The 6000-nt window shown below is 45.4% G+C and overlaps 1 pseudogene; it reads left to right on the top strand.

Moving 5' to 3' along the window:
- The first annotated feature begins 4420 nt into the window (after positions 1-4420).
- LOC128065758 (uncharacterized) lies at positions 4421-4564 on the top strand (annotated as a pseudogene).
- The last annotated feature ends 1436 nt before the right edge of the window (positions 4565-6000 follow it).

The raw sequence follows: 6000 nt of genomic DNA, 5'->3' as shown, positions 1-6000 counted from the left end.
AAGTATTTTGGGAAGTGAGAAATAAACGCGGATGGGTAGGCCAGGTATGGTGATTACCGAGTTCATGCAGTAAAAAGCCCAGGTCACGCAGCTGTGTCTGTGAAGAGATCGCGAGTTGCTTTCCCAGTTTGCAGCTCGTCGCCCGGCTCTCCCGAGTGGCAGTCTGTGGCAGCAGAGCCCTCCCTTTGTTCACGGTCAGTGGGGAGTCTAGTCTGGAAGGCGCTCTGCCATTCCCACTCCCTGCAGTGTGCAGTTAGCACTCACTCTCCCTTGTCTGGAGTCTGCTCTCGGCTGTTTATGCTGGAGAGATGGCAGGCCATTCAGGTACCCAGCAGCCCAGGCCATGGGTGTGGCTGCCCTGCCTCTGCAGGGGCTGAGACGTAAAGGTATGAAATGATGATGTGGAAGCAAGCTATAGAACGGGCCTCGCTGAATAGTTGTTATTTGCTGTTTTGTTGCTAAGTCACGTCTGACTGTTTTTGTGACCCCAGGGACTATAGCCCGCCAGGCTCCCCTGTCCATGAGATTTGTCAGGCAAGAATACTGGCATGGGTTGCCTTTTCCTTCTCCAGGGGACCTTCCCAACCCAGGGATCGAACCCATTTCTCCTGCACTGGCAGGTGGATTCTTTACCACTGAGGCACCGGGGAGACATCTGGGAGGTGGGATGTTTCTGAAGAAAGCGTGCACACTGAGAAATACAACAGTCAAGGACTGGGCTTTGCAGAATTGCCCCAATTAGGGAACAAGAGAGGAGAACAAACCTTCCTGAAGAAAAGCTGGAGAAAGAGCAGAGGTGAGCACTTTCAAAGTCAGTAGGCAGTAGTGACCTTAGAAAAAAGGCAGTCATTTTCTGCTTTCGATGGAGGAGGGGGAAATGGCAAGAAAACAAGTATAATACGTGTTGGCCACATTAATTCCTCATGGATGGAGTGAAGGCCAAGGTGATCAGTTTGAAGACTGCTTCAGATTAAGCGATCAGTATATCTTGGAAACTCCCCTTGGTCCCACGGCTTGAGAATACCTTCCTTTGTCTCACTGACCACATCGCATTGCTGCTGCTGCTGCTAAGTCGCTTCAGTCGTGTCCGACTCTGTGCGACCCCATAGACGGCAGCCCACCAGGCTCCCCCGTCCCTGGGATTCTCCAGGCAAGAACACTGGAGTAGGTTGCCATTTCCTTCTCCAGTGCAGGAAAGTGAAAAGTGAAAGTGAAGTCACTCAGTCGTGTCCGACTCTTAGCGACCCCATGGACTGCAGCCCACCAGGCTCCTGTGTCCATGGGATTTTCCAGGCAAGAGTACTGGAGTGGGGTGCCATTGCCTTCTCCGCCACATCACATTGAGAGGATCCTAATCTTTTGTTCTCCTAGGTTCTCTGATGCCAAAGAGACTGTAACTTTTGGAGGATTTTTCAGTTTTGCTCTGGGGAGATGAATACTCCCAGTTTTTCTAACCTGATGTTCTCTACAGGTTAGTAGCCCCTAACTGTAATGAGGGTTTGACCCTTGAAAATGTGAAGGGCAGGGGCACCAACCCTCCATGCAGTCAAAAATCTGTGTATAATTTATAGTTGGCTCTCTGTATCTGCAGTTCTTCTGTATCCACACCCTCAGGTCCTGTAGTACTGTGGTACTTATTTATGGAAAAAAATCCACATATAAGTGAACCCCATGTTGATCAAGGGTCAACTGTGTACCAGTCTATAAATCACTGAGTGTAGAGGTTAAGAGCATGAACTCACTAGTTCTGCTACTGTTTAACTGGGTGGTTTTAGGTAAATTAGTTAACTGTCTTCTGCCTCATTTTCATCTCTAAAGTGGACAATAATAGTGCCAACTGCCTATAGAAAGAAAAGTGCACAGTGTAAGCACTGTGAGTTAAATTTGCACCAGGGTCTTACTGAGGGCTATAGCCAAGGAAGCAGCTTCTCAGTAGCTCTGAGAAACTGCTCTGAAGAGTCAAGAGAGAGGCTAGTTTATGTATGATGTTTTTTGGTGGGGAATGCAGTCAAGTAGGTATCTTGGTAAAGGATTACTGCTGGTTTACAAAGAACAGATATCACAAATTAATGACTTCAGGGCTTTTCTCTGTATGGGAAGACAGCAAGAAGCTGGGTTTATTAAAATTCTTCCCGAGATACACCTATCTCAGGGCCTGTTTGCCCAAAGCACAGAGTATCCTCTTACTGTCTTAATTTCCTAGGTCCTGAGCAGAGTGCTTCATCCTTTTATTGCCTTAATCTCTTCTGATACACAGAGTGCGCTGTTGGTCAGTGATTGCAGCAGGCTAATACATCCTTGTAGAATTCACTGATGAGCAAAAGACTCCCTGTTCTTTTTTGTTTGTACAGCCTACACAGTAATTGTTGAGCATTAAATGAGATAATATCTGTAAAGCCACAGAATAGTGTCTTAACAGGTAGGAGCTCCTCCATAAATGTGATATTAAACCAATGAATTCTTTTTTTTTTGTTTGTTTTATTTTTTAATTTATTTATTTTAATTGGAGGTTAATTACTGAGTAAACCAATGAATTCTTAACTCTAAAGATCCAGGGAAGAAAAATAAGAGAATAGTACTGCAGGGGGACTGTGGAATTGAAAAAAGTTTATTTTCTCGATAAGGGACACTTGTATACGTTTGAAAGGACAGGTGCTAAAGCCAGGTCAGCGGAAAGGGCTAAGATCCTAGAGGAGGGAATTGGGAGCGAACCGTGGAATGAGGGGCTTCCAAGGTGGCGCTAGTGGTAAAGAACCCGCCTGCCAATGCAGGAGACATAAGAGATGCAGGTTTGATCCCTGGGTGGGGAAGACCCCTCTCGATACCCGGGAGGATGGCACGGCAACACTCAGATCTCATAGCCAAACATTGGTTCAGTAGATGATGTTGATGCTTTCACTTTGAGAAACACTGGTGGGAAAGCATTTATTTGTACTTTTGAAATAAAGGAGAAGCTAAATTGTTCTCACTCCTATAAAAAGAATGGGTGTGATTGGATTAGGATTGTGGTTCTCAATTCTGTAAAACCTTAGGGTCCCTTTTTATAACAAATAGTAATATTTCCTTTACTGTTCATAGTATATTCATGGAAAATATGAATATTCAAGATGTTCCTAGAAATGTAATTTATGTAAGTTCTCCCACAATTGATATAAATGTTCTAACTGTAATATAAAGGAGACTTAAAATATTATAATAAAGAGTTTTAATATGCAAATGCTTGGCCTGGCTACCCAAGGAAACTGAAATGTCCCCACAAACTTTCAAAATCACCCCTTGAGAGCAGTGGCATAGTCACTGAGAAGCACTGATTTAGGTGGAGGTTTAAAACATGAGGGTAGAGGGGACTGAAAAGATGTGTATAAGAAGAATGCCAAATAGCAGTGAAGATGTGACTGCAGTTCGCATGAATTTGGGGTAGGAGGATCACAACTTCCTCCAGCAGTGCTGGGGAGACCAAGAATAGGATCTGGGACCACATGCAGGAATTGTGCTCTGCTGAAGCAGGAGGAAGATGAGATGGTTGAGGGGCTAGTGGGTCACATGGTATCTAGAGTCTGAAGAATCTAGAGACCTGAAAGGTCAGACTCCCCTCTGTCAATAAGTAGTCAGGAGGCAAGAGAAACTTACCTTGGTTCAAAACATAAAATGCTGGGAGAATAGAATAGCAACAAAACAGGATATATATATATATAACTTAGCCAAACACAGAGATGAGGAGAAAGGAAAAATCCAGAGGGCAACGGTAGGGATGGACTCCGTCTATTCCCTGAGGATTCTGCCCATTCTGAGAGGCGGATGGGGGATGTGAACAGAGCAGGGGCAGGAGATAAAGCCTGGGTGAGGCCTGCGCTCAGTGAGGGATCTCACTAGCTGTTTCCTCTTCATTCTGCACAAACTGATTCTGAGAGGAGAAGCTTATCTCGAATCGTGCAGCTTGAACACCGGAGTCCAGCCTCAAGCCTGTAGCCAAGATATTCTCGAGTCGGATGCCCGGCTCCTCTCCCTGATCTGGTCTGAAGCGTTGGGAGCCAGGCAAGGATGAAGTCGACTGACGACTGAACAACTCTTCCGCGTGGGTGTGCCCCATGGGACTCCACACTGGGAGATCCGGGGACCTGCAGTTAGCCTGCCTTGGGACGCGGTGGGTTTCTGTCGGGAAAGGATGCGGGCGCGGCGAGTTGTTGGAGGAAGCGGCCGGCAGGGGGCGCGGTGGTGTAGGCACAGGGATGGCTCAGGGCGTTTGGAATGGCATTCCCCGGAAAGACGGGGTTATCTATTAACAATACTAAAATATAGTTCGAAACTATGTTTATTTGGATCGCTAAGATAAAGGTCAAGTGGGATCGTTTCAGGAGTGACCCAGACCTTAATATAGTGGTGTGCGCAGCAGCGGGTAGTGCCAAGGTCAGCCTCGGGGAAGATAACCAGGGTCGGGTGGTTTTCCCGGGGCGAGGCTCATCCGTTGCACCCTAGATGAGCTGACCCCAGCGATTTCCCCAGATGTGAATAACTCGGTTGCATAATTTGTGGTAGTGGGGGACTGTGTTGGTGCTTTCCCCTGTCCTCTTTGTATCTTAAAGACAAATCGCTCAAGATGTTTTCTAGAAGGGGTCTAGTGGCTCATCTCTAATGCTGAAGGGGTTATATCACATAAGGTAGGTGGGTGGTGGTGAGTACAATACACAGACGTAGTGAAATAGAGATCTTAAATACTAAACCACTATGAAACGTTCTTCTGCCAGGTACAGGCCTTTTGGGTTTTGTCAGGATTGTTTATTTAACTTCAGCTGTCTGAGCTTTAGGACCTGAGTTTACCTGAATGGTTTTGAACATCTTTAGTTTTGGAGCGTTACAATGTCTCAATTTTTTTTAGGCTGGTTATATTTTGCAGTTATATACCATTTTGGGTGTATGGGGATAAGAAAGGCATGTTATTAAAACTATTTTCAGTTCTTTTAGCCTTTTATATGTGGTTACCAAAACTTGTAAAATTACATGTTGTTCACATTATATTCTGTTGGCCATCATTTCTCCCTTATTTTGGAAAAGTCTCCAGGAGGGCTTGCTGTATTACTTCTGTAACATGCTTCGCCTTCCTGGAATGCCCTGCCTTCCCTCATCAATCTGTGACACTCAGCTCTCACTTGTAGCTGCCTGGGATCCACCCAAACTGCCACAGAATCTAAGATGGACTGAAACATTACTCGGTACTGAAGGCACAGTGCTGCATAAGGTGCTTCTTTTAAAATCAGAAGAAAAAAAGATGGATTTTTAGGTGGAAGAAAATGTATATAACAAGGTAATCTTTTTATATTAGTACGTTTTTCATGGAGGAAGGGTCCACAAAGACAAAGGTGTATAGGACCCTTCAGTCATAATGTGGTCCTTAGCCCTTTGATTGGTGCTCATTGCTTGCTTCCTCTAATTCTGGCGGGTCTAATTCCTCTACAGTTTGTGATCTTATTTATTACAGGGAGACTATCTCCACACGATTACCCTTAGTATCTCCAATGCCTTAGGCTAGTTGCTGGCACCTTAGGTATAGGTGGCTGTAAGTGACTAGTTTCATATGAGTCACAGCTTGAGACTGAGAAGGCGATGGCACCCCACTCCAGTACTCTTGCCTGGAAAATCCCACGGACAGAGGAGCCTGGTAGGCTGCTGTCCATGGGGTCGCACAGTCGGACACGACTGAAGCGACTTAGCAGCAGCAGCAGCAACTTGAGAACAGGTTTTTGTTTTTTTTTCATCATGAGTGGCACTCATAGAAACTCATGGATACTTTGTGAATGTTGAAAATACTGGAGTAGGCAATGTGGTCATCAGAAATGAAGTTCCCATGAGGCTTTATTGTATAACACAGGGAGCTCTCCTCAATACTCTGTAATGGCCTCTGTGGGAAAATAGTCTTAAGAAGAGTGGATCTGTGTAGATGCATTGCTGATTCACTTTGCTGTGCAGTAGAAGCTAATACATTATAAGTCAACTATACGCCAA

The sequence above is a fragment of the Budorcas taxicolor genome, chromosome 19, assembly GCF_023091745.1.
Source record: "Budorcas taxicolor isolate Tak-1 chromosome 19, Takin1.1, whole genome shotgun sequence".
Classification (NCBI taxonomy): domain Eukaryota; kingdom Metazoa; phylum Chordata; class Mammalia; order Artiodactyla; family Bovidae; genus Budorcas; species Budorcas taxicolor.
The sequence above is the reverse complement of the archived record's forward strand: the minus strand, read 5'-3'. Positions and strand labels throughout refer to the sequence as shown.